This window comes from Branchiostoma belcheri, unplaced genomic scaffold (genome assembly GCF_001625305.1).
Source record: "Branchiostoma belcheri isolate BF01 breed outbred unplaced genomic scaffold, Haploidv18h27 scaffold433, whole genome shotgun sequence".
Taxonomy (NCBI): Eukaryota; Metazoa; Chordata; class Leptocardii; order Amphioxiformes; family Branchiostomatidae; genus Branchiostoma; species Branchiostoma belcheri.
In genome coordinates, this window is record NW_017804058.1 from 21,009 (window position 1) to 44,007 (window position 22,999).

Below are 22,999 nucleotides of genomic sequence, written 5' to 3' on the forward strand. Positions count from 1 at the left end.
AATACTTGGTCAGGAGAGTCAGTCAGCTGGAGGTTAATTTCCCCCTCATTTTACACGTCTTATATCATGTAAATAATAAAAAACTGACTTTCTCAAAGTTAAGTTTCAGTGTCATGCGCGATATGACCTTTGCACCGACTTGACGGAAAAAGCCGCCAAAAATCCACCAAGTGCGTGGATTGATTTATATCTTAAATGACTTAGACCCAACAGCTCTAACTCTGTACGGAAAAAGAGAGATTAACTTGTATTATTTATTGCATTTGAACGTAGCGACTTTTCGCAGACAAACAGCGCAGACGGATGAACGGTGGATCATCATCATCATCATCGGTCGACCGTATTGGTCGGGGTTATACCGCCCCTTACAAGGTGGCAGACCCTTTCGTTAGCTTAATACAAGACGGGGTTCGCCACGCCTCCGTCCGGGTGATGATGTAATCACCATGTGTAATGATGTAATCACCACGTGGCTGGTACGGAACAAAGGTTCGCCAGGCCTCCATTCGGGTGATTTGAAGTGAATCACCAACTCCATACAGTAGTGTTTGTACCATCGCACACCGGGGCATGCCCCTACTCTTTTTCGAAAGGTGTGGTGGGTTCTTTAACGTGCGTGGGGTGTGGCTCTCCCCAAACACGGGACATGAATTTAACGTCCTATCCGAGGGACGTCCCTAGCCGAAGCTAGGTACTCATTTCCACCTGAGTGAAGTGAGTAGAGTGCATTTCCCAAGGGCACAAGATCGGTGACAAGGTGGGGTTCGAACCCACGACCTCTTGGGTGTGAGCCGAACGCGCTACCGATTGCGCCACGCGACCCCACGGATAAACTTGTGGAACGGTGGATAAACTCTCTATTTCCCTACATTTTACTATTTTTAAACCCTGTTTTCAAGTATGGTAGAAACTAAGTTTTAGCTGTCTAATAACCTAGTGTCCGTATACCGAGGTTTGGGTGGTATCCCTTCGGGCGTGTAGACGATCCCCACCGACCAGTTCAGCTAGGCTTCCCGGCAGGAATTTTACGTTCTGTAGGACTTTTTTTTATTGCAGGAGTTAGATAAACTCCTGTCGTGCAATAGCACCGGGGAGCCCTGTTGAAAATGACTGCGGAGAACGTATACAGGTTCAAAGGCAACCCTCCAAGAACCACGATAGACTGGTCACCAGGCTAGCATTCTAACACCCACGCATGAAGAAAATTACATTCGAAAGGCCGCCGACAAAACTCGCAGTCTGTAAAGTGAACTAACTCGGCGGGAGGGCAACACGCTCGATCCCGCCTATTCCCAGTCAAGCACACGGTGGGATATCTTGCAGGTAGATAATGTTAATCTTTTATTCCCTTACCCCACAAACAAAAAGTAGCAACTAGTGCCTTCATTACTTGCCCATGCCGGAAGTACAAGCACAGTGCAGGTTGCCCTTGCTGCTACTAGTGATATTTTCGAAGCAGGCAATATTTTTGTCTCCAAGTCTAAAGTAACATTTTCATCCGTCTTAGTTTGTCTTTACAATAACCAGAGTACACCCTTATTGGGTTTTTATTTGGCGTAAAGGCAAATTATAGCATTTTTTCTTTATCTTCCATATAAAAACTCTCATTTTGTTCCAACCAGCAAGTAAAGGCATCAGGAAGTCGAAGGCATGAACTAGACAAAGCTTTCGAATTATAGACTTTAGTGCGACCATTATATTAAGTCATTTCAATAAGCTACATGAAACTTTATATTACCTAAATTGATTTTTACTCTTTTTGTCTAATAGCCTGGTGTCCACTGTGCCGAGGTTAAGGTGGGATTCCTTCGGGCGTGTAGACGATCCACGCCGCCCAGTTTAGCTAGGCTTCCCGGTAAGAATTTTACGTACTGTAGGACTCTTACAGCAGGATATATAAACTTATGTCGTTCAAAACCTACCGGGGAGCCTTGTTATACCTGGCTTCGGAGAGCGTATACAGGTCCAAAGGCAACCCACTCTAGACCACTAAGACACAAAATAAACTTAAAACTAGAAACCACGATAGGCTGGTCACAAGGCGAGCCACGCATGAACTAAATAATATTCCACCGTCTGCCAACAAAACTTGCAGCGTACAAAGTTATCGAATACAACATGTATAGTCCAGCCTACCCCCGGCCAAGCGCACGTAAGAATACCTTACCCGGCTTACAGGTAGATAATGATCATATTAAATCTCCTTTCCACACTTACCAAACGTAGCAGCTAGAGCTTTCATTACTGACTCATGCTGGAAGTACATGCACAATGTGTGTTGTCTTTGCTGCTATTAGTTATATTTTCGAAGTAATAAGCAAAGTTACTTGTCTCCGAGTCTTAAGGTATTTTCAGCTGTCTTTACAACTAGAGTACAACCTTATCGATTTTTTGGCAGCAAAGGAGATTTATAGCCTCCTATTTTTTTCTCTTCAAAACAAAAACTCTTAAGGCACCAGGTAGTCTAATGCACTCCCAATACAAATGTTTTGGCATTCTCTTTACCGTGTACGTGCCTTGGCTTTTGCATGTCTGTAAGTAAACTCGTGACAGTTTAATCACATATTCTTTAAGGGAAAAAAATTGACATCATGTTATTAAAACATTCACAACGATCCTAACCTTAACTGTTTGAATTAACCTTAAAAGCGTGCTAAAAGTCAGTTTTCATTATAGTGTAATGACTAACGTCACAAACGTCACGGCGGGCAGGTGGACAGGGCGGGCTATGGTATTTGTCACGGCGGGCTGGTGGACAGGGCGGGATATGGTATTTGTCACGGCGGGCTGGTGGACAGGGCGGGCTACAGTATTTGTCACGGCGGGCTGGTGGAGAGGGCGGGCTACAGTATTTGTCATAGCAGTCTTGCTGTACAGCCGCCCTGTCAAATTTTTCCCGAGATGAACAATCCAGCTTTAAGCGGAAAAGTTAGGTTCTGTGACTAAGGCTATCTGAACTACACCCATCGCTTGAGACAAGAACAGCAGAGAGGTTTCTGTTGACTCTAAAGATTCAAAAGAAAACCGCACAACTTAAGTGGGGCAAGATGACGACAACAGCGGAATGGAAACAAGGCCAGTCCTTGAAATTAACAAAAAGGAAAATGACAATTTCCACCCCCTCCCACAAACTCAAACCTTTGTTCAATTAAATAGAGCAAAAATGTAATTAGAGCGTTTAAGCTTAACAATACAATGTTTAACTAAGGACTCGACTGGCATGCTCAGACCGTGAAAAAGGACAATGTCAGGTTCGTTTTTGTGATGATTAGTTTAAAAGGTGTTTTCACCGTAGGCAAGGATTGAATTACTTTGAGTCACCGTAGGCAAGGATTGAATTACTTTGAGTCATCTTTTCCACTTTCTTTGGACTGTGTGCCGCACAAAAGACCGGGTTGTTTAAAATGACCTTTGACACACAGGATACAGACTAAAATCAATTATATTTGCGCATCGTTTGTACATGGGATGTGAGAAAAACAGTTACTCCAGTACCTGGGTATGATTTTGGAAACGGTCAGACGTTTCAGGTAGCATCAGCTACCTTTCGCTAGTGACATCGGAGAATTCTTAGGATTTAAAGGTTTATACATACGAACTAGTAATTGATATGCAAATAAAGTGAAGACATTTTTTTATAGTCAAGGGGAAAAAATTTAGACAATGTAATGACAAGCTTGATGCAAATAAGTAAAAAAAAAACTCAGAACAGGAAGTGTTGCCTGTCCGTGGGGCCCCGAGCGCTAGATCCTAAGTGCCTGAGAGATCTACTCTGTTGAGAGTGGGGTTGTACATCCTCTCATATTATCCTTTCTAACTCCCCCTTTTCACCAGCGGGTTTTACGATCTAAGATATCCGTAGATTTGAGCTTGAAAGATTACCACTGGCTGTGTTATAAGTGGTGGAAAATGGCTGAGGAGTAGCCGTTAGCGATAAGTCGGCAATGTTCCTTGTACCTTACTTTCAGCGGCCTTACTTTGTGGTCTCCTTGGGTTCCACATATTTAAGTCTGTAAATGACATTGGCCTTTGTGAGGTCTTTTTTAAGTACTAGTTGTAATACCTAGCTTTAGTACACAGTGCACTGGTAGCACCTCGTCTCAGTTCACACAACTTCACAGTGAACCAGTAGCTTCCAGTAGCGTAAAGCTTCATTACTTAGTTAACCTGGCTTTAGTACATATTGAACCTATAGCACATAGCTTCACTATACATGTAGCACCTAGCTTTAGAACAGAGAACCAGTATCACCTAGCTTTAATTAGTACACAGTGAACCAGTAACACCTAGCTTCAGTCCATTGTGAACCATTAACACCTAGCTCATACAATGTACTGCACCTTTAAAAAGAGAACACTTTAAATGTTTAAAACACATCTATACAAAAATTCAGGAGGCAGACTTTAACCCTATCTAGACCGGGGGGGGGCTTAAAGTGCCCGCGGCAACTTTGATGTCACCTAGCGTCTGAACGGCTAAAGCTAGAACCGCCAAATTTGGTGACTTTTCCTAAAATATTGTTGGCAACAAATCTGTATCAGTGGAATAAGATTATGATTTTTCTTGTTGCCATGGCAACGGGTTTCTGACAGGCATTTTTTGCCAAATTTAATTATTTCCATTTAAACAACCGAATTTTATGGGTTTTATGTCAAGTTACACATTGTTTCTAACATTAATAACATCACATATAATTATATGTAAATTTTATCATTAAAAATGCATAATTTATGCTAATTTGATGACGTCATTGGCCAAAATCCAAGATGGCGGACCATATCATTAGATCAGGTAAATGCAGCTTATTTTCCTTAAAATTTCATCAATACTCCCATTTTTTTACAAAAAAGGTTCATATGAATGTCTTTAGTCTGTTTACAATGTATTTTAGGCTTCATCCTGAAAAAAAACTATTTTTCAAAATTCAAGATTGATGATCCAAGATGGCGGATATGTAATATATGCATGACGTCATTTTATGACGTCACCGGTGTTGCTATGGGCAACATAAGACTTAGTACATCCTAATATTCTGTCATAAACACTTTTGGTAAAGTTATGTCGTATACTGTTTAGTTTTCAGGGAATAACCTATCTAGACGGTTTTGGCCAATAAAATCACATTAATGACGTCATAATGACGTCATATTACGTTACAACGACATAAAAATTGTACGTATGATAAATTTTTACTAGTACATCATCCTCTGAAAATTTGGTGGTCCTACGATATACCGTTCTCGAGTTCTGAGGGGTGGGGGGCCGAATGAGCCCCCCCCCCCCGGTCCCACCAAGCCCAAAAAAGCCCGGTCTAGATAGGGTTAATAGAACAGTCGCAATAACAACAAATGTTGTTACAGTAGGAAATACAATAAAGGAAATGTTCTTAGATAAGGGGGTATTTGGTAATTCTGTTATTAAGCTTAAGGTCCTTTTCAAAGATTCTAATCATGTCTGTGATACACATGCGTGTGTGTGTGTGTGTTTTCTTAAGCTATACCCAGGTTTTGGAAATGATCCATTTGGTTACGGTCAATATAAAGGTTCTTTTCTTGAAGTCATAATTGCTTAGTGACTGATTTATGTTTCCAAATATAATCTCCTGGTATAAGTAATTTTTGTGTCAGGGATAGGTACAATGTTATTCAGTAAGTCCCAAAAATTACCTAGTCTTTTGCATCTAAGAAACAGGTGTTCATAGTCTTCAGCTCTTCCACTGTTACATAAAGTACATGTTAAATTAAATATTTGCCCGTTATCATCTTTGATATGCCATTTGTGAGGGTTAAGAACACGTGGCAAAATCTGGTGTGACAATTTGTAGTTAACTCTGCTAACTTAATGTATTTCCATGATCTTTGTGCTTAATAAACACCATATTTTTTCCCATATAAAGGTTACAGTTAGAAATTGAGATTTTTTTGCCACAGTTGGGCAGCTTCATATGTGTCTGCATTCTTATACTATACAGGAATATGAAAAAATTCCTGGATTTGATTTGTTGTCTTCTTTTGTCATAAAAATATGGGGGGTTAAGGGTACTGATGTAAAAGGGATAAGGGTTTGGGCCTTTATGATTCTTAAGAGTCATTGCACGAGAAAACCAGGCAGAGGTCGGAAGATGGGGGTCGGCCAAATCGACTCAAACTTTGTATGTGAGTTAGGTATAGGGAACTATGAACAGCCATATATTTAAAACCCTCCAGATATTTTTCGTTATGGAGATCTGGGACCCCCTCCGAGAGCCTCCGAAAGCAGGTAATTTATGGCTGAAAATTACTGAACTTGCGATGGCTGCGCTGATAATTCTGATAAAAATATGGATAAAACGTTTATACTACCACATAGCAAAGCTTTTCTAGTTTTACAGACCCAAAGTTCAAGAGGACACCTTGAAGTTGAGAGGGTGTGACCGATCATTATCGGTCGACCGTATTGGTCGGGGTTATACCGCCCCTTACGAGGTGGCATACCAACACGGGACATGAATTTAACGTCCTATCCGAAGGACGTCCCTAGCCGAAGCTGAGTAAAGCCGAACCTGAGTAAAGTGAGGATATTGAAGTGAGTAAAGTGCCTTTCCCAAGGGCACAAGATCGGTGACAAGGTGGGGTTCGAACCCACGACCTCTGGGGTGTGAGCCGAACGCGCTACCGATTGCGCCACACGACCCCACGGATAAACTTGTGGAAAGGTGGATAAACTCCTACATTTTACTATTTTTAAACCCGGTTTTCAAGTATGGTAGAAACTAAGTTTTAGCTGTCTAATAAATAACCTAGTGTCCGTATACCGAGGTTTGGGTGGTATCCCTTCGGGCGTGTAGACGATCTCCACCGACCAGTTCAGCTAGGCTTCCCGGTAGGAATTTTACGTGCTGTAGGACTTTTTTTATTGCAGGAGTTAGATAAACTCCTGTCGTGCAATAGCACCGGGGAGCCCTGTTGAAAATGACTGCGGAGAACGTATACAGGTTCAAAGGCAACCCTCCAAGAACCACGATAGGCTGGTCACCAGGCTAGCATTCTAACACCCACGCATGAAGAAAATTACATTCGAAAGGCCGCCGACAAAACTCGCAGTCTATAAAGTGAACTAACTCGGCGGGAAGGCAACACGCTCGATCCCGCCTATTCCCAGTCAAGCACACGGTGGATATCTTGCAGGTAGATAATATTAATCTTTTATTCCCTTACCCCACAAACAAAAAGTAGCAACTAGTGCCTTCATTACCTGCCCATGCCGGAAGTACAAGCACAGTGTAGGTTGCCCTTGCTGCTACTAGTGATATTTTCGAAGCAGGCAATATTTTTGTCTCCAAGTCTAAAGTAACATTTTCATCCGTCTTAGTTTGTCGTTACAATAACCAGAGCACACCCTTATTGGTTTTTTTGGCGGTAAAGGCAAATTATAGCATTTTTTTTCTTCTCTTCCATATAAAAACACTCATTTTGTTCCAACCAGCAAGTAAAGGCATCAGGAAGTCGAAGGCATGAACTAGACAAAGCTTTCGAATTCTGCATGAAAGTTCATCTGAGTTGGTAAATTACATTATTACAAGAATGTTTTCGAATTCTGTTCATCGTGAATTTGCCTTGTTTGTGTGTAAAATCGTGACAGTTAAATTACATAATATCTGTTTAAAAAGAGAATAACATCACGCTATTCAACATTCTCAACGACCTTTTTACTTTATTGTTTGGATTAACCTTAAAAGTGAGCCAAAAGTAGTAGGTTTTAAAAGAATAATGACTGACTCCCAAAAATTACGAGACATACACAACCAATCGTTTTTTTTTATTAAATGCCTTATGAGTCATAATTCTTATATCTTATCATAATATAATCTTATAATCTAATTATAGACTTTAGTGCAACCATTACATTAAGTCATTTCAATAAGCTACATGAAACTTTATATTACCTAAATTGATTTTTACTCTTTTTGTCTAATAGCCTGGTGTCCACTGTGCCGAGGTTTAGGTGGGATTCCTTCGGGCGTGTAGACGATCCACGCCGCCAAGTTCAGCTAGGCTTCCCGGTAAGAATTTTATGTTCTGTAGGACTTTTGCAGAGCAGGATATATAAACTCATGTCGTTCAAAACCTACCGGGGAGCCTTGTTATACCTGGCTTCGGAGAGCGTATACAGGTCCAAAGGCAACCCACTCTAGACCACTAAGACACAAAATAAACTTAAAACTAGAAACCACGATAGACTGGCCACAAGGCGAGCCACGCATGAACTAAATAATATTTCACCGTCTGCCAACAAAACTTGCAGCGTAAAGTTATCGAATACAACATGTATAGTCCAGCCTACCCCCGGCCAAGCGCACTTATGAATACCTTACCCGCCTTACAGGTAGATAATGATCATTTTAAATCTCCTTTCCACACTTACAAAACGTAGCAGCTAGAGCTTTCATTACTGACTCATGCTGGAAGAACATGCACATTGTGTGTTGTCTTTGCTGCTATTAGTTATATTTCCGAAGTAAGCAAAGTTACTTGTCTCCGAGTCTTAAGGTATTTTCAGCTGGCAGGTGTACAGGGCGGGCTACAGTATTTGTCACGGTGGGCTGGTGGACAGGGCGGGCTACAGTATTTGTCACAGCAGTCTTGCTGTACAGCCGCCCTGTCAAATTTGTCCCGAGATGAACAACCCGGCTATAAGCGGACAAGTTAGGTTCTGTGACTAAGGCTATCTGAACTACACCCATCACTGGAGACAAGAACAGCAGAGAGGTTTCTGTTGACTCTAAAGATTCAAAAGAAAACCGCACAACTTAAGTGGGGTAAGATGACGACAACAGCGGAATGGCAACAAGGCCAGTCCTTGAAATTAACAAAAAGCAAAATGACAATTTCCACCCCCTCCCACGAACTCAGACATTTGTTCAGTTAAATAGAGCAAAAATGTAATTAGAGCGTTTAAGCTTAACAATAAAATGTTTAACTAAGGACTCGACTAGCATGCTCAGACCGTGAAAAAGGACAATGTCAGGTGCATTTTTGTAATGATTAGTTTAAAATGTGTTTTCACCGTAGGCAAGGATTGAATTACTTTGAGTCATCTTTTCCACTTTCTTTGGACTGTGTGCCGCACAAAAGACCGGGTTGTTTAAAATGACTTTTGACACACAGGATACAGACTAAAATCAATTATATTTGCGCATCGTTTGTACATGGGATGTGAGAAAAACAGTTACTCCAGTACATGGGTATGGTTTTGGAAACGGTCAGACGTTTTAAGGTAACATCAGCTACCTTTCACTAGTGACATTGGAGAATTCTTAGAATTCAGAGGTTTATATACGAGCTATTAATTGATACGCAAATAAAGTGAAGACATTTTTTTATAGTCAAGGGGAACAAAAATTAGACAATGTAATGTCAAGATTAAAAATAAGTAAAAAAGCTCCTGTTGTTTCAAACAAGGAGCATATGTGTTGCCTGTCCGTGGGGCCCCGAGCGCTAGATCCTAAGTGCCTGAGAGATCTACTCTGTTGAGAGTGGGGTTGTACATCCTCTCATACATATCCTCTCTAACTCCCCTTTTCCACCAGTGGTGGGTTTCACGATCCACGACATCCGTAGATTTGAGCTTGAAAGATTACCACTGGCTGTGTTATAAGTGCTGGAAAATGGCTGAGGAGTAGCCGTTAGCGATAAGTCGGCAATGTTCCTTGTACCTTACTTTCAGCGGCCTTACTTTGTGGGTTCCACACATTTAAGTCTGTAAATTACATTGGCCTTTCTGAGGTCTTTTTTAAGTACTAGTTGTAATACCTAGCTTTAGTACACAGTGCACTGGTAGCACCTCGCTTCAGTTCACAGTGAACCAGTAGCTTCCGGTAGCGTAAGCTTCATTACTTAGTCAACCTGGCTTTATTACATATTGAACCTGTAGCACATAGCTTCACTATACATGTAGCACCTAGCTTTAGTGCAGTGAACCAGTAGCATCTAGCACTAGTAAACAATGAACCAGCATCACGTAGCTTAGTTATATGGTGAACGAGTAGCATCTAGTTTCAGTATTGAGTGGACTGGTAGCTCCTGGCTTCATCACATAGTGAAATGATAACACCTTAGCTTTATTACACAGTGAACCAATATCACCTAGCTTAAGTACACAGTGAACTAGTTACACTTGGCTTCAGTCCATAGTGAACCATTAACAAGTTTTCTAGACCATAGGACTTTATGTATGTTAAAGATATTGCTTTCCATCTAGCATTTTTATTCGTTACTAGTCTCTGTACACAAGGTGCAAGTAGGGATTGTTTCTGATATTCTAGATTTGTCAGACCTAGGCCACCAAATGCAATTGGTTGACTGTGACATTTCTTTAACTCTTTTTTTCCTTTTCACACAAAAGGTTAGCATTTCTATTTTTACAGTTTCTAAAACCCAACATGGGTAATGATCATTGACATGTTGTAGATAATTTGTGAAAGAGCAAGGAATTTTAGTACTGCGACTTTTCCATAGAGAGTTAGGTCTCTACCTTTTTAGACAGTGTAATTTTAGTTGGTCTATCTTTTTTCCAGTTCAGCAGTTCATGGTGTAGGTTTCTGTTGAAAATGTAGATATAAAGGGATTCGATATGGGTTTTTGGCTAAGAGATACCAAGGGGCCTACCCATAAACCTTTGCATTTACTTATATTCAGCTTTATGCTTGATACGTTACAATAATACTGTATATGTCTGAAAGATTTTCCATAGATATCTCATCAGAGGCTAATATCGTGGTGCCATCAGCTACTCGTGATGTTTTAAATTCCTACCTCATTATGTAACTTTAAACAAGAAAGGGGCCAAATTGAATTTTTCAACACTTTCCACATCACGTCGCGCTGGTTGACAGAGCGGGCTACAGTATTTGTCACGGCTGGCTGGTGGACAGAGCGGGCTACAGTATTTGTCACAGCAGTCTTGCTGTACAGCCGCCCTGTCAAATTTGTCCCGAGATGAACAACCAAGCTTTAAGCGGAAAAGTTAGGTTCTGTGACTAAGGCTATCTGAACTACACCCATCGCTGGAGACAAGAACAGCAGAGAGGTTTCTGTTGACTCTAAAGATTCAAAAGAAAACCGCACAACTTAAGTGGGGCAAGATGACAACAACAGTGGAATGGAAACAAGGCCAGTCCTTGAAATTAACAAAAAGCAAAATGACAATTTCCACCCCCTCCCACGAACTCAGACATTTGTTCAGTTAAATAGAGCAAAAATGTAATTAGAGCGTTTAAGCTTAACAATAAAATGTTTAACTAAGGACTCGACTGGCATGCTCAGACCGTGAAAAAGGACAATGTCAGGTGCATTTTTGTAATGATTAGTTTAAAATCTGTTTTCACCGTAGGCAAGGATTGAATTACTTTGAGTCATCTTTTCCACTTTCTTTGGACTGTGTGCCGCACAGAAGACCGGGTTGTTTAAAATGACTTTTGACACACAGGATACAGACTAAAATCAATTATATTTGCGCATCGTTTGTACATGGGATGTGAGAAAAACAGTTACTCCAGTACCTGGGTATAATTTTGGAAACGGTCAGACATTTCAGGTAGCATCAGCTACCTTTCGCTAGTGACATCGGAGAATTCTTAGGATTCAGAGGTTTATACATACGAACTATTAATTGATATGCCAATGAAGTGAAGACTTTTTTTATAGTCAAGGGGAACAAAAGTTAGACAATGTAATGACAAGCTTGATGCAAATATGTAGAAAAGCTCCTGTTGTTTCAGAACAGGAGCATAAGTGTTGCCTGTCTGTGGGACCCCGAGCACTAGATCCTAAGTGCCTGAGAGATCTACTCTGTTGAGAGTGGGGTTGTACATCCTCTCATACATATCCTCTCTAACTCCCCTTTTCCACCAGTGGTGGGTTTCACGATCCAAGACATCCGTAGATTTGAGCTTGAAAGATTACCACTGGCTGTGTTATAAGTGGTGGAAAATGGCTGAGGAGTAGCCGTTAGCGATAAGTCGGCAATGTTCCTTGTACCTTACTTTCAGCGCCCTTACTTTGTGGTCTCCTTTGGTTCCACACATTTTAAATGTCACATTTTTACAGACTTAAAAGTCTGTAAATGACAATGGCCTTTGTGATGTCTTTTTTAAGTACTAGTTGTAATACCTAGCTTTAGTACACAGTGCACTGGTAGCACCTCGCTTCATTTCACAGTGAACCAGTAGCTTCCAGTAGCGTAAAGCTTCAGTACTTAGTTAACCTGGCTTTAGTACATATTGAACCTGTAGCACATAGCTTCACTATACATGTAGCACCTATACCTAGCTTTAGTGCATAGTGAACCAGTAGCATCTAGCACTAGTAAACAATGAACCAGTATCACATAGCTTAGTTATATGGTGAACGAGTAGCATCTAGTTTCAGTATAGAGTGGACTGGTAGCTCCTGGCTTCATCACATAGTGAACCAATAACACCTAATTAAGTACACAGTGAACTAGTCACACTTGGCTTCAGTCCATAGTGAACCATTAACAGGTTTTTGTCAGACCTAGGCCACCAAGTGCAATTGGTTGACTATGACATTTCTTTTACTTTTTTTTCGTATTCACACAATAGGTTAACATTTCTATCTTTACAGTTTTTAAAACCCAATATGGGTAATAATCATTGACATGTTGTAGATAATTTGAGAAAGAGCAAGGAATTTTAGTGCTGCGACTTTTCCATAGAGAGTCAGGTCTCTGCCTTTTTAGGCATGTAGTGTAACTTTAGTCGGTCTATCTTTTTTCCAGTTCAGCAGTTCATGGTGTAGGTTTCTGTTGAAAATGTAAATATAAAGGGATTCCATATGGGTTTTTGGCTAAGAGATACCAAGGGGCCTACCCATAAACCTTTGCATTTACTAATATTCAGTTTTAGGCTTGATACGTTACAAAAATACTGTATATATCTCAAATATTTTCCATAGATATCTCATCAGAGGCTAATAGCGTGGTGTCATTAGCTACTTGTGATGTTTTGATTTCTACCTCATTATGTGGGTCTGTTTTAACTTTAATCAAGAAAGGGGCCAAATTGGTTTTTTTTCAACACTTTCCACATAAACGTTTTATTCGAGGAGTCTAAAGCTTTGGTAAAATCCAGGAAGATAACAGTTCATCAATATGTTTTTGGTTTCAGCATACTCAATAACAACTTTAATAAGGTTTATATTTTGTCTAATGAATCTGCTCTTGATATAGGTTTTTTGATCGTTGTCGATTAATTTGCGTAGAGCTTTTATTTATTCTGTTGGCGAAAACGGTTATGTCTTCCTGATTCGATTCGTAATTTGTGACAACTGATTCTTAGTTTTGTAACGGACCTGTGACGTATGTTCGCTAAGTTGAGATATTTTTTTCGTTATAGGAATGCTTTAGTAATCTGTATAGACGTACTTTTTTTAGCATTCACTGATTTGCTATCATTGTGAATTTCGGATAGGAATGTTTGAAAATAAATGTCTTTTAATCGCTGGAAAATTGATGAAATGGTAGGCCATGTGTTCGAAAAAAATGATTGGGGATTTTGCCAGACGAAAGCATAACCACATTCCTCTAGAGCTCTACGTACACCAGACGCCCAGCATTTAGTACCTGAAGCTTCTATGTCTATTTGACATAGGAGGGCATCTGCTTGAAGGGAGTCAGATGGTACGTTCTTGTGGAGTCGAATAAAATACTTGATAGCGTTTAGCAAGGCCTCCAAGTGAATGGGGTACCTCCCTAGTTCTGCCCGTGCTGCAAAATTACTAGCTGTTTTTGGTATATTCATTGAATGTTTGCAAAATTTTAGATGTACAGATTCAATAGGACAATATTTTTGGCTTTTAAAAGAACCCCATATTTCGGACCCGTATAGTAGGATAGGTTTAATGCAGGAGTCAAAGAGCTTCTTCTTAATGGATAATTAGGCGTCGGCTTTGTTAAGGGATTGTCTGATGGTGAACAAAGATTTTAGACCCTTGTTGCTTAGATGTTTGTTGTTGGCTTTGAACGTACCAGCTGTGCTTACCACTATGCCTAGATAACAATATTACGTTACAATTTCTATTATTACTAAACTATTACTATTTCTGTTATTACTAAACAAATAGTAACAATTCTTAGGTAGTCTACCTCCCTTAATTAATTAGTAAAGACAATTATCTTTGTCTTTTTTAAATTCACCTTCAAATTGCAATATTTACAATATTTCTCTAATTTAGCTAAACATGACTGCAAGCCTTGCTGAGATTCGGAGAATAATACATGGTCGTCTGCATACAAGGAACTTTCTTATTGCAAAGAATAGGAGAGTCACAACAAGGATCATTAAAATTAGCTATGATGTCACTGATAAATAAATTAAACAGAGTTGGACTTAGATTACAGCCTTGTCGAACCCCACAGTTAGTTACAAACGCGTCTATAGAGCTTATTCACCACAAGTCATCATGACGTCACGACCCCTCATGTCCCGTGCGACGCCATTTTGGGGCTACAGCGCCTACAGCGAGATTCCAAGCATTGAAATGGCCGACAAACGTTAGGTAAACTGTCCTTTGTCCTATTACACGAAGAGTTTACCACCACTCATACCTCTCGTTACTGGAACAAAATAAAATCTGTTGGGATTGACCCGTTTTTGTTGAGTTTTGATCAGTCTGATCGAGACGGCGTCTACCGCCAGCGGAGTCCATTGACGCGACTTAGCTTCATATTTGGTACTGGGCCGACGTTTTTACACACAACATCGGTTCAAACCCTCTAAGAGTCTGGAAGCGTTGTATCAGGATGTGTAGAGAGTGTTGTGGGACATGCAGTTGCGTGGTGACAAGTACGTTGTAGTCGGGATACGCAAAAGGTCGCTATTTTGGAACAGCCCCGGACTGTGTCTGGATAATAACAAACAAATGCGGGGCCATCGGCCGCCGGCCGCCATCCTCAGTCCGCACTGCCGCGACTGTGGCTGGACAAGGTGAGTGTTACAAGTTGCCAGTGCCCTGTTCTACATGGACATTTACCACAGAGTACAGGGACAGGTAGCTTCAACAGATTTAACGTGTCCATGGCTATCCACGTTGACATCTACAGGGGGCGATTTACAGGCCCCTACGCCAGGGTAAAACACACCGATTTTCTGATCAGCAAAAAAAGATAAAAGCCGATCTTGAGAACATGAGACGTGGACATGGAGCCAGAACAACCCCAAGGACAATGTTACTAACAAGAAGAGTGTTCAAAACGTAGATTGTGGCCCAAAATGCGCAACTATCGCCAAGAGTTTGCATAGCGTACCATAGCGATGGGCACCATGCTGCACCCCCTAATGGCGGACAATGCTCGCTGCCGGGGGAAGAGTCACGTGACCATCTGTGGTGAATAAGCCCTATAAGGCCGCCGTTGATTTTAATGCAGTTTTTAGTTTTTGAATACATGTTTTTGATGGTCATTAAGAATTTTCCTCCAATACCAAGGTTATTTAATTTGAACAGCAAACCTTCCCGCCAAACGGAATCAAAAGCTTTGGTGAAATCTACAAAACAGGAGTAAATTCGCACGTTCTTGCTTAGGTATTTGCTGACTAGAGTGGTTAGTACAAATAAGTTATCGGATGTTCTATAGTTTTTTTTCTAAACCCGGCCTGTTGAGGTTTGAAAAGGCTGTTCTGTTCCGCATAGTTAACAAGTCGATTGTTTAAGATAGAAGTAAATAATTTTCGCGAACAACTGATAATGGAAATGCCGCTGTAATTATCAGGGAGAGAGGTATCTCCAGATTTATGTATGGGGACGATGTGGCAAAAGGAAGACTTCAAGTGCGGTACGAGACTCCTGTGTGGCATGGTATTGCACATGCGAATAGATGAATGGTTTATTCAAAATAATAACCTCTCTCACAGCCTATTGGTTGAATCGCAGGTTCCTTACAAATATTCAAAAGTAGCATTCATTTCTCAATACATTTTCCTCAATATTTAAAAACAATTCTATCACGTCCGTAAATAATTTGATCAGGTTGGTAAACGGATGAATATCAAAGTTCTTTCATCACAACCTTTTTTTTCACGAGCCGGCCGACGTTTCGATGACCGTCTGTCATCTTCATCAGGGCAATTCTGACTGGTTTGCTGTGCACTGTCGACCCTAGATATTACTTGGTGCGGCTAAAGTGACACCTTTAGTGCACTTCAGTTTCAGTTTTATTCAGATCCACAATCAGCCTCATAAGAGGCTATTCTTCCTGTGGTCTACACATTCATATTTACATACATGTATTACAAACGTATTACTTAGTGTTCAAGTTCTGAACCGTAATGTTGAGTGAAGGCGGTGGCGGGGGAATCCTCATAAAACAAATAGTCATCTTACATTTGTCACCATTAAAAAGCATTTAATTTTCCTTGGACCACTGACCGAACTTGTCAACTATTTTTGCATGATGGAACGTTCAAGGTAATGCATTAATTCCGCCATTTTCAAATCAGAGTCGTCAAAGACCGATACCGATACCAATAGTATTGGCCCAAGAAGTGTGCCCTGAGGAACAGAATAAGTAAGCATCTCCCACTCTGACAGTTATCCGCCGTAACTAACGCTTTGGCGCCTATTCGACACAGATCCAAGGGATGATGCTAGGTCTTACACCGAGTTTGATAAACTTGCTTGTGGCTACAGTATGATCAATGCGGTCAAAGGCCTTGGAAAAATCTGTCATGACCAAGGTTGTGATGTCTCCAGGCTTTCCAGATTCTCTGTACAGGTAACCTGTCAGGCTCACGAGGTAGTGGGTAAATGTACTACTATGGCGCCCTCCCATTCCTGTGGCACGTACCCTCCCCTCAATGATGCGTTTTGTGTGTCTGAGAACGGTTGACAAAGTTCATATATTAATCTAGACATACTGCACCCGAACGTCAGCCGAACCTGGTCGTGATTTAAGGACGTCTCTTTCACTCTCTCTCTCTCTCTCTCTCTCTCTTTCTTTCTCAAATATGTTGTGTGTGGCAGGGGAGGGGGGCGTTCGGCTAGTGTTCGGAGGCCAATTTCGTGTGTGTGTTGAAGGGGCTTTAAACATCGACATAACTTACCATTCTCTGACAATATAACTTAGATTTAAGTTCATAGCACTACCCTTTTTAACGAAATTCTTTATTGCTATATAGTTTCTTCGCACTAGGGAACTGTATAAAGTATAAATGTACACGTCTACCCTCACATTTCCCGATTGATAAGTTAGTATGTGGAAAACAACTGATAACGGATTTTTCCACAACTTGTCTATTCAAATGGAGCCTAATTGTCAAGTGGCCTGTATCATACATTGATCACGCAAACGTCATCAGGAGTTCACGTGAACAGCCACGTCTTACACACTATAGGTAATTTTGTCTAGGAACGCGTGGTCTAAGTTTCAACCAATCACTAAATAGCGTCCGCGTGACGCCGTTGTTTTCTGGGAAAGCGTTGTGTAATTTTCCACCACTCCCATTGTAGAGCATCCGGTGCCAGTGCTATAAAAGGGGCCCATTCTATCCGGTTTGCCCATTCCCACCTTCAACTCCGAGGCACGTCCAGCCACGAATCACATCGACCCACAGGCAAGCACGAGGTACCGACGCCCGATCCTCTACACGGCGTCTGAACACTTCTGCGGTGAGTGGAATCTACTAATAGATGTTTTAAAATACCTACTGTTCTTTACTGTTCTTGATATATATTTTACAATTTTGAGAGTACTCTCTACCAACAAGCATAACTGCATTCGATTGTGACTGGGTAAGCAGTATTTCTTACAAACAAGCTCCTTGTGAAGTTTGGCTTCGATTCACAAAGTACGGTTGACCTTTCTACATTTTCAGGCTTTTTGTGTCCGTCACAATTCCGGAAAAAAAATTTGTGTCCTTCACAATGCCGTAAATTAAGTCATTTGGCACTTTTCGATATGACTTCCAACACAATAGGTTGCGGGCTATGACACATTTAAACATGTATCGCACAATGTCATTATTCAAAGTCACATTTTTTCTGAATTCTGTTTCATTCCACAACTTAATCAAATGCTGCACACTTGTCTGAAACCACTATTGTTGCACACTTTTTAGTTTCGTGTCGCTATTTTCATTCTCTCATTGCACCCCCGCATAAGTAGTGCAAGATCTGGTCCGCACGGTCCCAGCTTTGCGCTCCGGGCAGCACGGTCCCAGCTCAGGGCCGCACGATCCCAGCTTTGCGCTCCGGGCAGCACGGTCCCAGCTCAGGGCCGCACGGTCCCAGCTTTGCGCTCCGGGCAGCACGGTCCCAGCTCAGGGCCGCATGGTCCCAGCTTCAGGCAGCGCGGTCCCAGATCCCGTCTTTTAGTGCCAAAAACAACCCTCCGAGGGACCGCTTAGGCCTCGATTTTAAATTGTGACCTAGGCTTGATCCGCTCCTAGCAACTTGCGTATGTAGTTAACCCTTGACAGATTTGGACGGTTTTGGCCAGGTTGAGAACAGCTACAGGGCGGGCGGGCCTCACGGGCGTGGACATTTAGGTGACCTAGTAGAAAAAGATGTAACCTTTGATTGTAACCTTTCAAATTCGTGAACGTGTAGTGGCCGTCGTCGCACATCTCAGAGAGGCTTGCTCGTGTCTTCAGAATGTCACTGACTTGCGAATTGTCGAGATTTTTGTTAAAGGTTTCGGTCGGTGGTCAAATCTGTTGTCACATGTGTAGTCGTCACATTGTTTTTGACTTGTAGTCACATGTATAGTGTGGTGTGTAAACTACGTGACTTCTTTCCACGCCGTCATTCCTCTATTTGTCTGATGCAGACTGCAAGCCCGTCGTTATAAATACTAAAGTCCGCAGTGCTGAAACAGCCAAGCTTGCGGTCTCGAACTCACTGACTCCCGTCGCTGTATGCACCCTAACTCTGCCTCGCGTTTCTGTGGCACCAGGACGCCACCGTGTAATCGCTCACCTCCCGAACCTGTTAATTGTAATCTTTATAATTCGTGTACGTATGGCGTGGATCACGGTGGTCAAATTTGGGCCCAAATATTTTAATTTTTTTTTTTCGTACTGATTCATGTTCGATGACGGCATTCAAACCAAATGCCATTTACTGTAAACTCGCGACTTTAAATCCATTATTATAAAGTACCGGTTTAGAGTAAAATATCAACTTTTCACAAATATAAACCGATTTTTCGGGACATTACATCTGTGCCATCATGTTGCAGTCAATATATATCATGTAACGAAGCCATCATGGGTGTGCTTTAAAATCATAATTGTTTACGAGGATATAAAAAATTTTATTCCCACTTACCCACGTGGCCTGACATGCTTTCAAACATGGTATTTCAATCGGAACAAAAACAAATTCAATTTACCTCAAAATTTAAATTGTAGACGAGGCATAAATTATTTATTTCACACACATTTCAGTACTGTAAACAAAACAACAGCATTTGAGGTATAGGTAGTGCAGATTTTATCTTATTTGGACAAAAGTCCCTGTAAACTGTTTCTTTTTTTAAGAAAATATCTAGCGTTTAGACTGGCTCCACGGAACCCGCACGCCGAACCCCGTGTAAAGTTTAGGTCCAAATTGTGCCGGTGCCCGTCGGGATGTAGCACCGGCCTATCCCCCGGCTCTGTGTGCACCGGGCACCGGCCGTTGTGGTCAAAATTGAAATTTGCCTTCACGCTGCACTGCAGGGGTGACGGGAGCTCCCTCATTGGTCGGCCTCCGGCAGGTACCCGGCAGATGCTCTGATGATGTCTTCTTATGACCCCTGTGGAGTCAGAAAGGGTAACGCGTGCTTATAACATCCCGGTGGGGCACATGTAGGGTCCCTGCCGCATGCCCACGAGCGACGGTCAGGCATTATAAAGGCTTTTGGTGGGCACTCCTCTTATTTGGAGTCAATATAAACAAACGCTGCTAGGACTATTTACATTTATTTAGTACTTTTCCTGAGAGAACTGCACGCGTCTCACAGACAACTATCACCCATGTTGCACGCAGAAGATGCAGAAGACGTAACAGATGAGTCCCGGTGGGTTGTCGGCAACCGTTGGGGTACCTCCTGGTGTTCCTTGGCTCGGTCACGGCGTCTTTGTGTCAGCTGGGCCCGGATAGAATTTGAGTCAAAGTTGAACACACAATTTCACACAATTTTCTTCCACAGAAGAGTTTCAAAAAGACACTTACTCAACTTAATTAAAATAGAGAATAGCTTGCGGCCATTCACAAATATCACTTTCATTGGAAATTCGGTTCTTAACAAAGACATTGTAACACATCTAAGAATACAGCTCCTAGTTGTTACTTTAATTTCGCTACAGGTGTTACCCAAACCCGTTTTACTGCTAAACAATGTGGCACGTACATCTGTGAACATGGTCAAGATTGTAGGCAACATCTTGGCAAAACTTTAGTATTCAAGATAGGAAAGGAAAATGTATGAAGATCTCAATGTTTTTTTTTAAACTACAAACATAAGCTCAGGTTGACGTAATGCATTATTTGTCGTAAGAATGTAATACGATACGGAATTACCATGTATATTCACCGTTTGCTAAAATTAGTGATACCTCAAATTTTACTACCACAACTATCATATAAATTATCTGTCATGATATTCTCTAGGTTTTCAACCTTCACCAGTGCATACTACATCAGAATCATGGCCGAAATACCAAAGGTAATTAACTTATACTAATTTTCAATGTGTAAATATTTTGAAATTTGATTTTAAAGTTTATCGAAATAAACCATACTTATGTTTTATTCGACAACGACGAACGTGTGGCTATGTATATACCGGCATACAAAGTTGTGAAAAGAGATACTTCTAATGTCTACATTAGCTCTTCCAAGTTGTTTCCCTGAAAAGCAATCACTTTATTTCAACAGCAATGTTAACATTGTAAAGTTACAAATGTTATCAATCTAGTAATATATGGAAAAATAGTACTTAAATCATAAGAATGTTGTATATAAATTACGAAGACTTGTCATTGTAAATGTCCAACCTCAATCTACTAATCAATTTTCCGACATTGATACTTTGCTGTTATAGAGTCCGTTCTATATCATCAGCAACATGACTGGGCACGTGTTGAGCATTTGTGGCCAGAGCAAGACCTCTGGGGCTAAATTAGTCATTGAGCCGAAGAATACTCAAGACCCCAACTACCAAAAGTGGACCTATGACGCAACGGTATGTCTTACCATTTATTTAGTGTAAGGTACATTGTTTTAAGTTTCCCCATTTTAGACAATTTAAATACGTACGACTCAAACATATACTTAATGTAAATAAACGAATACGGTAGCCTATCATGATAATATTGTACCAAAATTTCGCTATAAACCCAGGTAACAGAGACTTTTATATACATATTATGTTTGTTTTTTTTAGAAAAAGACCTTTCAAAGCCAACTGACGCCGTATTTCGCCATCACCCTCCAAGGAGGGACGTTTGCTACTGGCGCACCGTAAGGAAACGAATTTGCTTTAATGTTTTTAAAATGTTTAATTCTAAAAAAAATGGTCCTGTTTTGGAAACTGTATTGGACACATCAGTATGAAATGCAGCTGGTATGTACCTGGGCTTAAGATTTTTTTTTACTTTTACAAAACATTTTACTTTTATAATAAACTGTTACTTTTTAAGTTAAAATGCCATGACCAAAATACCTAGACTAAAGCAACATGTGTACACAACGACACTCTATCCACTACCGTTCAATTGATGATATCAAGCACAACAGTATTATGTACTTGTCACTGCAATATATCAAGCGCACGAGTTGTCGTAGGTGACATCTTCACAACATTTTCGCTATTTCGCAGCATCATCAACGAGACATACACTGCTGGACAAACCTACCAACAGTGGAAAGCTCCCTTTGATTCAACCATCCAGTCGGCAAACGAGAAAGGCTATGTCATCGGTCTTAAGGGCGGATCGGGGGGTAGTGGAACCGAAGCCGTGCTGACAACCCGTACTTCCCAACCTGAGCCCCATGCCATGTGGCGTTTCGAGGAAGCCTAGAGGTGAACTACGTACCTTAACTTTCTCATATTATACCAAATAGACAATTTATTTAGGGTCTATTCTAGAGGTGCAGTGTCAGCAATAATGCATTGTTAATTGAGTCATTTTATTGGGATATCTTTCAACTGTTTACATTAATCTCAACAAGCATTCGAATATAACGCTATATTTTCAGACATATGATACATAAAGTTAAAAGTGCTCATAATACCAATTTTTCTTAACCCTAAACAGTACACCTGGGGTCCGCGCGGACCCCAGCACTATATATTCTGTAATATCTTTTTTGTTTCTAAAGATTTTTTTCTGAAATTTTAGGTAATTGTCACCCACAAAGTTGTCTCTCAATACAGTGCAGAAAACTCCGTTTCTACCATTTATAAAAAAAATTATATCTGATTTTCTTTTGGGGTCCGCGCGGACCCCAGCCGGCTTTCGATCATAATGGATACACTGGCGTTCTTATACATTACCTTATTTCTGTTTTTATATGTTTTCATGCACTCATCGTATGTCTACCATGTTTTCAGAGAATGGTGTAGTAATAGAATTAAATTTTAATAACTTTGGTGTAATTATGACGTCATATAACGTCAGAGAGAATAATATAGTCCGCCATATTGGATTTTGACAAATGACGTCATCAAATTAGCATATTCTATGCATATTAAATGATGTAACTTATATTTAATTATGTAAGATGTTATTAATGTTGAAAAAGAAGTGTAATTTAAAATAAAACTCAGAAAATTTTTATGTTTAAACCTAAATTACTTCTATTTTTAAAAAAACTGCCTGCTAGAAACCCGTTGCCATGGCAACACAAAAAAACATCAACTTACTAGTATTAAACTAATATGAACTTTTTTCCAGAGACATTTTAGGAAAGGTCCCCAAATTTGATACTTCTAGCGCAAGCAGTTTAGCCGCTATCTGAGA

The 22,999-nt window shown here is 40.7% G+C and overlaps 1 long non-coding RNA gene across 1 annotated transcript; it reads left to right on the forward strand.

Annotated features, from left to right (window-relative positions):
* The first annotated feature begins 1,770 nt into the window (after window positions 1-1,770).
* Window positions 1,771-22,054, forward strand: LOC109478385. Its single transcript, XR_002140725.1, has 7 exons — window positions 1,771-1,855; window positions 7,957-8,041; window positions 17,502-17,660; window positions 20,646-20,700; window positions 21,079-21,219; window positions 21,421-21,497; window positions 21,856-22,054. It is a non-coding gene; the product is annotated as an uncharacterized LOC109478385 (long non-coding RNA).
* The last annotated feature ends 945 nt before the right edge of the window (window positions 22,055-22,999 follow it).